Genomic DNA, 12,196 nt, shown 5'->3' on the forward strand with positions numbered 1-12,196 from the left:
TATAGAAGACAGTGCTAATGCCAGGGGCGCCAATGCATGAAAATCTCGGGGTTGAGGCAATTTTTTTTTTCATTTTCCCCAACAAAAGTACCAAAAAAGGTATTTTCGAAATCTAAGATGGGAAAGAATAAACAAATTGAGTGGACAAATGCTTCAACCCTACCAATTGCCACCACTGGGTTCTGCTTAATCCAGTTCACATTTTTTTAGGAATCATTAGCAAATGTCGATCTCCACAAGCTTTTTTTTGCATCGAAAACAATTTCAAAGCTTATTCGCAATTAGTTTCCCTCTCCTTCTATAAAATTCCAAAATTTGCTAAGGAGTGCTCTGAGTTCAGGGTTGCCAATTCATGCAAATTTGGGGAAGCGAGGTGCAAGAACTTATTTAAATTTTTTAAAGTCAAGAGGTATTTACCTTTTTTAGGGTGAGTGGGGGGGGGGGGGGTCCGACTAATAAAAACACACAAAATGATGTATTTTCAAAATCTAAGGAACAGCAGACTGCCCCCTCCCGATAGGTGTCTCTGGCTGAGACGCCTATTCCATCGAAAAAGAAGACCAAACGAATCCAAAGCAAAGGCTTTGTCAAACATGATTATTACTTTTGGACATTCCATTTACAATATATTATAAATATATATATATATATAAATTTTGATACATTGATGAAATAATTTTCCATCATTTTTTTCATGCTTTCAAGTCGATTCTTTATAGTTTTACAGTAAACCAATGGCAAATTTAAACTTATTTTAGTCTTTAGAAAGCGGATATGCTGCTCAAGTCTTTAGAAGGGTTGAAAGAGTGGCAAAGGTTATTGGTTGGTGGCAAAATTTTCTTAGCAGAAAATATTTGTGAAAATTCGTTTAGCCATACTATTTTAGAAACAACCATACTTTATCACTGTTTTCTTCCTTTTAAGTCCAGTGCTTTCAAATGTAAAGAAAAAACAACAACAATTGAACCGAAAAAATATGAAGGCAAGGGTAAATTTGCCCTTGCCCTAAAAAATTATGAGGGCAAAGGCAAATCTAATTTTAATTTTTGAAAATCCCGAGAAAGACCGATCTAAACATTCCACGCTTAAAAATATTATCTCTAAGCGAATTTTCTTGGATGGGCTTAACAGCATATTTCTCTGAATTAATAGGGTAATTGCGTCACATATAGTTTCATTTTGTTCACTCTTTATTTACATTTTTACTCTTTAGTAGGCTAATGGACTCTTAAGAAGTGCATTCCTTTCAAATGCTTGCAAAAAACAATTGGCTGAACAAAATTACCGATTAAAGCAGTTTATTTAGTAAAGCACAAATGAGCCTTTGTGGTTATCCTTTTTGTTGGCTCACTTTTTCATTTATGATATATTCTACTCGTTTTGCATATGATATTTTATATAGATTAACTTCTGCATTTTAATTTCATAATTCACTCTGTACTTTACATTAAAAAAAATCTTTTTATTTACTTATATGCATACCAAGACCGATAGAAAATACCCTATTCTAAGAACGTGAATAGCCAAAACCAGAACTTGTAACATGGCTCGCTCATCAAAACGGGCTTTAGATGATACATAGCATTACTCTTACATGGCAAACAAAAACAACTGAGCCATCTCTGAAAGCAGGCTGGTTATACTGGCCTGAGTATAATTTAATTTTAATAGGTTTGAAATTACACGTTCCTGAAACTCAATCGCAAATGGGCACCACCTAATGTTACATACCTAATGCTGCTTAATGTTACAGATGTATGTTGCTCAAAACAAAATCGTCAAAATTCCAACTAGTCTCAATTCCCTTCTCCCTAAAAAGAAAAAAAAAACTGACAAATACCTAGAAATAGGTATTTTTGGGGGGGAAAAAATGAAGAGAGAGCCACAACTGCGCTTACCTGATCAATGGTATTATTTTGAATAAGAAAAAGGTGTTTTTTATTATTTCCTATAGTTTTGTTCCGAAAATTTAATTTCACAGTGAAAAAGTCCTATTAAAAGCAATTTGAACATTTGTGAAGCTCAGAAGCATGAGGCTTGGAGGCAAAGGCACTCTGAGGCCGGAGCCTTCATTCAGTTGGGTCCAATCCCCTGCAAATTATAATTGCGATATTCAATAAGGCATCATTTTGGTTTCCAAAAAAGAATACAATTATATCATGAAACATTTCAACCACGTCAGCTCAATGATGTCATTCATAACAGAGATAAAAGAACTACAGGAAAGTAAAATTTTCTATACTTTTGTTTACAGGAAATAGTCCTATTGAAAGCTATACAGTGTAATTTTACAGGAAATAGTTCTGTTGAAAGCTATTTGTACATTTGTGAAGCTCATGCGCCTAGAGTATGGAGGCAATGGGCCTCTGAGGCCTGAATCACCATTCAGTACCGTTATTTTAGTTTCTAAAAGAGAATTTAATGACGTCATAAAAAAGTTGAACCACGCCATTTGAAAAACCGATGATGTCATCCATAACATAGATAAAATGGTATGCTGTGTTTACAACATCAGTGTAAGTCAAAATGCCGAGTGTTTATGATAAAGTGCTAATTAATGCTATCAAAGCAAATGACTTCAAGCGGCTCAGTAAAGTTTTGAAAATTGGAGCAAAATACAACTTAAAAGCCGAAACGGCTTTGCATTATGCTGTTGAACGAAGAAATGTTGATATGTGTCATCTACTTATTTCATATGGTGCCGAATTAAATGCCGTCAATGAATTTAAACTAACACCTTTAGAGATTGCGGTACGTCAAAATGAATTGGACTCGGTTAGATATCTACTGGAAAATGGAGCAAATCCAAACTATGGTGAGCCTTTACGTTTGGCTATTCCATTTTGTGATTCGCAGATAGTAAAATGTCTTTTGGAAAAAGATGCAAATCCAAACTATGCTGACCTATTGAACTATGCCATAAGACAAGGAAGGCTGGATATTTGTCAGCTGCTTATCTCGTATGGTGCCAAAATAAATGCAAAGAGTGAAAATAATGAGTTGCCTATATGCACTGCCATAGAAGCTTATGAGCTGGAAATCGTCAAATTACTTTTGGAAAGTGGGGCTAATGTAGAAACTGGTCATGCTTTAAATTCGGCTGTGAAGACATTTCAGATAGATTTGTGCAAGTTGCTCATCTCATATGGTGCTAAATTAGCTAAGAATGTTGGAGATTATTTAGTCAGGGCGATAGAATTTCGTAGCTTTGACCTTGTAAAATTGCTTTTGTTAAATCGGGCAAATCCAACAAATTTAGTGAGTAAAGTTAAAAATGTTTTGGAAAAGAACCAAAATCAGAGCGATCCAGATTATCGATTTTTAGAAAATCTGAAAAACTGGCTTAAACAGCAAATTCAGTTTAACATCCAAAATAAATCCAGTGAATTGTTAGCAAGATCGCTTTCTATATGCACTATGTGTCTACCTGATCGCTCTCCAGCACAGTGCAATACATTGAAACAAAAATGTAGAAAGCTAATCAAGGCTGCGATTGGTTCTTCCCGAGCATATTGTTCCCGCTGTTTGAAGAGTTTGGAGATACCAAAGGCCCTCAAATATTACCTGTTCTTTGAAGAAGAACTAAAAGTTTTCGACTTGAATTTTTACTATATTGAATTGGCAGATTTGTTGGAGAAAAAGGATATGAAAGATACTCTTGGTGTTCCATCTTCAAAAGGAGAGAGAAACGACAAAGATGATGAAAAATTACCATTGGAAAATTGTAAACTTAAAAACAAAAATGAGCTACTGGAAAAAAAAGACATTCTGGTTGTTTCATCAAAAAGAAAAAGAAATGACGGAGATGATGTTGAAGTACCGTTTAAAAATTGCAAACGTACAAAAATAAGGGACTTGGTGAAAAAAAAAAGATACAAATGATTCTCTTGTTATTTTGCCATCAAAAAGAAAGAGAACCGGCAGAGATGATGATAATGTACCATTTTCAAATTGCAAACGTCCAAAACGAGGAGATTTGTTGGAGGAAAAAGACATAAAAGCTACTCTTATTCTTCCATCTTCAAAAAGAAAAAGAAACGACAAAGATGATGAAAATTTACCATTCAAAAATTGTAAACGTAAACAAAGAATTGATCTATTTGAAAAGATAATTGATCTATTTGAAAGGATATAAAAGATACACTTGTAGTTTCGTCAAAAAGAAAGAGAACAGACACAGAAAGAGATGATGGTGAAGTACCGTTTAAAAATTGCAAACAGACAAATAAAAGGGATATAGTGGGAAAAAAAGATAAAAAAGATACTATTGTTATTTCATCATCAAAAAGAAAGAGAAACAGCAGAGATGATGATAAAGTAACGGTCAAAGATCGCAAACGTACAAAAATAAGTAATTTGATCGAGAAAAACGATACAAAAGCTGCTCTTATTCTTCAATCTTCAAAAAGAAAGAGAAAGGACAAAAGTGATGAAACGTTGAAAAATTGTAAACGCAAAAAAAGAAGAGAGTTGTTCAAAAGGATGGAAATAAAATGTACTCTTGTTATTTCATCATCATGAAGAAAGAGAAAGACAGAGATGACGATAAAACATCATTTAAAAATTGCAAATGAAAGAAAAAGAAGTGATCTGAAGAAAAAAGAAGACTGGACAAGACACAGGCGTAACAGTGAAAAAAATTTGGTATAGCGGTGACGAGCCATGAATGTAGCAGTGACAAGACATTGGCGTACAAGAGACAAGACATTGGTGTAGCGGTAACAATACTTGGGTGTAGCAGCAACAAGACATTGATGTTGCAGCGGCAAGACATTTGTCTAGCAGTGACTAAACATTGGTGAAGCAGTGCCAAGACATTGGTGTAGCACCAACAAGACATTGATGTTGCAGCGGCAAGACATTTGTCTAGCAGTGACTAAACATTGGTGAAGCAGTGCCAAGACATTGGTGTAGCAGTGACAAGACATTGGTATAGCACTGACAAGACTTTAGTGCAGCAGCTACAAAACATTGGTGCTACAAAGCAACAATACATTAGTGTAGTAGCGACGAGACATTGATGTAGGAGAGACAAGACACTGGTGTAGCAGTGGCAAGACATTGGTTTAGCAGCAACAAGACATTGGTGTAGAAGTCACAAGACAGTGGTTTAGCAGCAAAAAGGCATTAATTTAGCAGCAAGAAGACATTGGTGCAGCAGTGACAAGACATTAGTGTAGCAACGGCAAGGCATTGATGTAGTAGCGGAAAGACATTAGTGTAGCACCGACAAGAAATTGGTGTAGCAGCGACAAGACTTTGGTGTAGCAGCAAAAATATATTAGTGTAGCAGTGACAAGACATTGTTGTAGCAGTTTCATTGGTTTCACCAATACAACCACTACGTCAATGTCTTGTCGCTGTTAAATCACTGTCTTCTCATTCCTTCACCAATGTCTTTTCATTGCTACACCAATGTTTTGTCACTGCTAGACCAATGTCTTGTCGCTACTACACAAGTATCTAGTCCGCTTCTACATCAGTGCGTGTCACTGCTTCCCTAATGTCTTGTAAGTGCTGGACTAATGTCTTGTCGCTGCTACACCAGCATCTTGTCGCTCCTTCGTCAATGCTTTGTCGCTGCTACACCAATATCGTGTCGCGTGAGAGTGACAAACCATTGAGGTAAAAGTGACAAGACATTGGTCTAGCAGCGACAAGACATTGATGTAGGAACGACAAGACAGTGGTGTAGTAGCGACAATGTTGTAGTAGTCTCATTGGTTTTACCAATGAAACCACTACATCAATGTCTTGTCACTGCTAAACCAGTCGCTTCTCGTTCCTACACCAATATCTGGTCACTGCTGCGCCAATGTCTTGTCAACGCTACACCAGTGTCTTGTCGGTCCTACATCAATGTCTTGTCGCTGCTACACCAACGTCTTATCGCATAGGAGTGACAAGACATTGGTTCAGAAGCGACCAGACATTGGTCTAAGAGCGACAAAACTTTCGTATAGCAGTGATGGGACATTGGTATAGCAGTGACAAGACTTTAATGTAGCACTGACAAGAGACTGTGTAACAGCGACAAGACATTGGTGTAGTGGTGACAACATGTGGTGTAGCAGCGACAAGATATTGATTTAGTAGTGACAAGACAGTGGTGTAGCAGTGACAAGATATTTGTGTAGCAACGACGAGTTACTGGTGTAGAAGTGACATGACATCGGTGTATCAGTGACATTGCTGCTACACTGATGTCTTGTCGCCGATACTCCAATGTCTTGTCACTGCTATACCAATCTCGAGTCACTGCTACATCAATGTCTTATCGCTGCTACACTAATGTCTCGTCACTTTTACACCAATGTCTTGCCACTAATACATCAATGTCTTGTCACTGTTACACAATCTCTTGTCAGTGCTACATTAAAGTCTTGTCACTGCTATACTAATGTCTCATCACTGCTACACGAAAGTCTTTTCCCTGCTAGACCCATGTCTGGCCGCTGGTACATCAAGATTTTCAATGCTACACAAACGTCTCTTTGCTGCTACACCAATGTCTTGTCGCTGATAATCCAATATCTTGCCGCCGCTACGCAAATGTCATGTCGCTGCTACACCAATGTCTTGTCGCGTCTGCACCAGTGTCTTTTCACTGCTATACGAATGTCTTGTCAGTGCTGCACCAATGTCTTGTTGCTGCTACATCAATGTCTTATCGCGGCTACACCAATTTTTGTTGATACTACACTAATGCATTATGACTGCTAAACCGGTGTCTGTTTGCTGCTACACCAATGTATTTTCGCTGTTATAACAATATCTTGTCTCTGCTGCATCAATCTTTTGTCACTAGCACACCAATATCTTGCCACTGCTACATCAATGGTTTGTTGCTGCTTGGTCAGTGTCTTGTCGCCCCTGTATCAATGTCACTGCTAAACCAAAGCCCTGTCGTTACTACACCAATGTCTTGTCGCTGCTACACCAATGTCTTGTTGCTTCTACGACAATGTCATGAAACTGCTAAGCCAATGTCTTGTTGCTCCTACATCAATGTCGTGTCGCTGCTACACCAATACACCAAAGATGCTATTCTTGTTTCATCGTCATGAAGAAAGAGAAACCACATAGATGTTGATATCGTACCATCAAGAGATTGTAAACCAAAAAAAGAAGTGAGCTGTTGGAAAAAAGGGATATAAAAGATACTTTATTTCTTTTATTATAGAAAAAGAAACGACATAGATGATGATAACGTACCGACTAAAAATTGTAAACGCAAAAAAAGAAGTGATCCGTTGGAGAAAAAGAATATTAAAGATACGTTCCCTGTTCTTCAGCAAGAAGAATGAGAACCGGCTTTGATGATGATAAAGTGCCGTTGAAAAAACGTTAAACGTACAAAAAATGGTCTTCTGTTGCAGAATAAGGATATAAAAGATGCTTCTGTTGTTTCATCATAAAAAAAAAAGAAACACGACATAGATGAGGATATCATGCCGTCGAAAAATATTAAAAGTACGGAATTAAGTTATCTGTTGGAGAAAAGGGATATAAAAGATACTTTTGTTTCATCGTCAGAAAGATATAGTGAAAAAATGGCGATGATCATAATTTGCCGTCCGAAAAATATTAAACGTACAAAAATAAGTACGGTAAACTGTTGGAAAAAAAGGTATAAATGATACTTCTGTCGTCGTATCATTAAAAAGAAAGAGAAACGACATAGATGATGATAGATTATTTTCGAAAAATTGTGAATGTACAAAAAGAAGTAATCTGTTTTTGTAAAATGATATAAAAGAGACTTTTTTATGTTTCATCATCAAAAAGAAAGAAAAACGACATAGACGATGATATCGTAACTTCGAAAAATTGTACATATAAAAAAAGAAGTGAACTGTTCGAGAAAAAGGATATGAAAGATGTTTTTGCTGTTCCATCATCAGACAGAAAACGAGACGATATAATTGATGGTAACATGCTGTCGAAAATTGTAAACGTAAAGAAGAAGTCACCTGTCGGAGAAAAAGGATGTGAAAGATGCTTTTCCTGTTTCCCCACCAGATAAAAAGAGAAAAGATATAGTTTATGAAGACGTGCTGTCGAAAAATCGTAAAAGTAAAAAAAAAGTAATCTGTTGGAGAAAAAGGGTATAAAAGTTGCGTTCCTTGTTTCTTCATTAAAAAGAAAGAGACACTATATAAATAATGATGACGTTCCGTCGAGAAATTGTAAACGTACAAAAAAGTGAAATGTTGGAGATAAAGGATATAAAAGATGTTGTTGTTGTTTTATCATCAAGAAGAACAAGAAACGGTTTAGATGATGATAAAGTGCCGTTGAAAAAATATTGAAATACAAAAAGAAGTATTCTGTTGGAGAATAAGGTATAAAACATGCTTTTGTTTTCTCATCATCAAAAAGAGAGAAAAACTATATAGATGATGATAGCATTCCGTCGGAAAAATATTAAACGTACACACAGAAGTCTTCTGTTGGAGAAAAGAAATATAAAAGATGCTTGTGTTGTTTTGTCATCAACAAGAAAGAAAAACAACTTAGATAATGATAACATACCGTCAAAAAACTAAACGCAAAAAAAGGAGTGATCTGTTGGAGGAAAAAGATACGAAAGATGCTGTTGTTGATTCATCATCAAACAGAAAGAGAAACGACATAACGACATGGTTGATGATAACGTGACATCGAAAAGATGTTTTTAAGGTTTAATCTTTAAAAAGAAAGAGAAACGATATAGATGATACGCTATAACATACCATATGCAAAAAGGAAAGCAAAAGGAAATCTAGTGTTCAAAACCGGAAAACAGTGCAAGATTTGTTGACGAAAAACCTGTGTTTCCACGCACTATTGTATTTTGTTTTCCAATATCGTGGCTGCACTTATAAAGAGTTTTCAACATTTATGGTTGATTTCATAGTGGAAAATACACTTTCCTTTTTGTATAATATTAATTTCAATTCCCTGAGAATGAAGAATACTAAAAATAAAGTGTTTGTAAGTTTGTTTATTTATAAATATTTAATATATTCAGAAAAATTTGTTTTTTTTTCTTGAACAGATTTTCTTTAGATTTCTTCTTCTACTTGTAAGTGCTCTTTATCGTTGAGAACAACTAACTGTGGTAGATCGGTTGGACTCACCTCGTGTTGATCTTGTAGCGAAAGTCAGGATCACATTTCCTACAATACAAAGTAAATTCACTGTTATTACATCTCATTGTGTAGCCAATGCTACTTTTTTCGCTCTTAACACGGACCTCAGTTCTTTCTATTTTCTTATTTGATGCAAAATCCCTCACAAGTTTTCAATTTAATATTTGCTCTTAGTAACACTTTATTTGAAACTTTTTCGCTTAAAGTCGTAATGCCCGTTGTCCTTACAACGATGACGTAGGAACAAAACTCTCTCTTTCTTCCAACAGTTTAAGTGCAAATCGAGTTCTTCCTCCCAAAACAATTTAAAACCACAACGATACAATTCTCTTAGAAATAAATTAAATTGTGCGCAGGTCTTTTTGTAATCATACCAGGATATGTATTTTTCCATTATTCACGCTTATAATACTGGCAATTAGGACATAGGAATTTCTGGTATGAGAGTCACAAATTCCCTAATACAGGATTACAAACCTTAATTTTAACTGCATACCTATAATGTAGCTTACACACATTGCATAATCTAAATTTCACATCATGTTCATTGACAATAATGCAGTTCTCGCAGGGCCAGCTACCAACTGTATACAAACATAAAGGACATGTGTGGAAATTTGTTTTTACTATTGACTCTCGCACTGCTGTTGACAAACTAACCAGCATCCCCAAATAAAAAATCCGAATACCTTCTTAAGGGAATCACCCATTGGTCCTCTAGAAACAAGAGAGGGAGGGTAGTAAATGAGTCAAAAGCGACTAAAGCATCTATTCAGAAAGAAAAAAACTTTCATGATGCATAAAGATGTTAATTTAGATTGTAATAGCATAATAAGACATATTTCACTCTTTTTTCAAAAGGTGATCCATTATATTCAATATACTTCAGGATTTTATCCAACTCATCTTGTAGTCTAGGTTGATGTATCATGCTTACCTTTGCTGCCTTTAAAGGAGGGGGAGGGTAGTAAATGAGTCAAAACCGACTAAAACATCTATTCAGAAAGTTGCATGATGTATAAACCTTTTTATTTGGATTGTAATAACATAATAAGACATATTTCACTCTTTTTTCACAAGGTGATCCATTATCTTCAGTATACTTCAGGATTGAATTCAACTCGTCTTGTAGTCTAGGTTGATGCATCATGTTTACCTTTGCTGCAAAACATTATTGTTTATCCCGCTTGAATATCCTCAATAATATCACATATCTCCCAAACATTTCTTCCCACTCAAATATCAGTCACAAACCCCTTGTAATTTCTATTGCAGCGTTAGGGACTCTTGTCTTCATACCATTACTGTCCACTCCATCAAATTCCAATAGTGTAAAACCAATCATTTCAATAATAAAAGTGTTTTTAAATTAAAAGTTGAAAAAACTGTGATTGCACTGATATCTCTCCCTAAACTGTACTTTTCTACTATGAAAACAAAAAACATCTAATATCTCTGCGCACATCTGTCGAGTCAAGGACACCCGCTGGAAGCGATACATTCACAGTTGCCAGGTTCAATGAATCGTAAGCATGAAATTCATACCAGAGGCAACGCTGTAGCGTTGCCTATAGTAAAGGCCATACGACTCCTATGTTTCATTAAATAAAAAAAACAAGTTTTTTAAACTGAAAGTAAGGAGCGACATTAAAACTTAAAACGAACAAAAATTATTCCGTATATTAAAGGGGCTGTCCCCTCCTCAACGCCTCGCTCTTTAAGCTAAAGTTTGACTCTGTCTCACAACTTTATTTTTTAAAACAATAAAAACTTCAGCGTAAAGAGCGAGGCGTTGAGGAGGGGTCAGCCCCTTTCATATACGGAATAATTTCTGTTCGTTTTAAGTTTTATTGTCGCTCCTTACTTTCAGTTTATAAAACTCTTTTTTTTTATTTAATTTCTGAAAGTTTTTGAATTAATGCAGCTTTGATTTCTGCTCACCGTACATGACTAATTAAAGTGAAACTTGTATATTAACTTTACTTATTTTTGGCTAAATGGCTTTCTAGAAATTTTTTTTCTGACGTAACTTACGAATTAACTTACGTAACGAACTTCTATATTCATATGTTTTCATTACGTATATTAGGGAGTTTGCCCCCTACTCAATACCTCGTACTTTACGCTAAAGTTCGAATTTTGTTCGAACCACAAATCCCTGAATCACAAACGCTGGTTAATCAGAATAGATATCTCTTTTGAAAGTACCAAAAAGAAATTTAGCGTAAATGGCGAGGTATTGACTCGGGGGTGACTGAGCCCTCTCACGATGTTCTAGGACTACTGGATCGATACCATCACCCCCTGGGAACAAAAAAAAAATAAACACGCATCCCTGATCTTTCTTCTGGCAAAAAATGCAAAATTCCATATTTTTCCAGATAGGAGCTTGAAACTTCTATATTAGGGTTTTCTGATGCGCTGAATCTGATGGTGTGATTTTCATTAAAGTTCTTTGATTTTTAGGGGTTGTTTCTCCCTTTTTTTGAAAATAAGGCAAATTTTCTCAGGCACGTAACTGTTGATGGTCAGGCTAAAATTGATGAAACTTATATATTTGAAATCAGCATATAAATCTGATTCTTTTGATGTATCTGTTGGTATCAAAATTCCGTTTGTTAGAATTTCGGTTACTATTGAGCCGGGTCGCTCCTTACTTACAGTTCGTTACCACGAACTGCTTGATTATTTATTTATTATTTTTTTTCTCAGGGGTACTTTATATGGAAGGGATCGTCGTAAAAACTTCAAAGGGGGCTCATTCGACTGGAAATCGAGAGTTCTAGTGCCCTTTTTAAGGGTCAAAAGTGATTGGAATGCAACAAACAACCTTTCCCCACCCACCATTTCCCCAAACACATCCAATCAAAATTTTGAGATAGGCAATTTGTTCTACGTAGTTGATTTCCAGATAGAAATTATATTTTTGAGGAGGACACTCCCTCACAGCCCACAGGGCAAATTATTTTCCGAAAAATAAGTTTTTCAAAATAAAATAAAGGCCATTTTCAACTTAAGGTCAGCAGATGAAATACGTCTTAAAATCCAAACTCAAAACAACC

This window comes from Artemia sp. Qi Xiang Cuo, chromosome 16 (assembly GCF_049724085.1).
Source record: "Artemia sp. Qi Xiang Cuo chromosome 16, ASM4972408v1, whole genome shotgun sequence".
NCBI lineage: Eukaryota > Metazoa > Arthropoda > Branchiopoda > Anostraca > Artemiidae > Artemia > Artemia sp. Qi Xiang Cuo.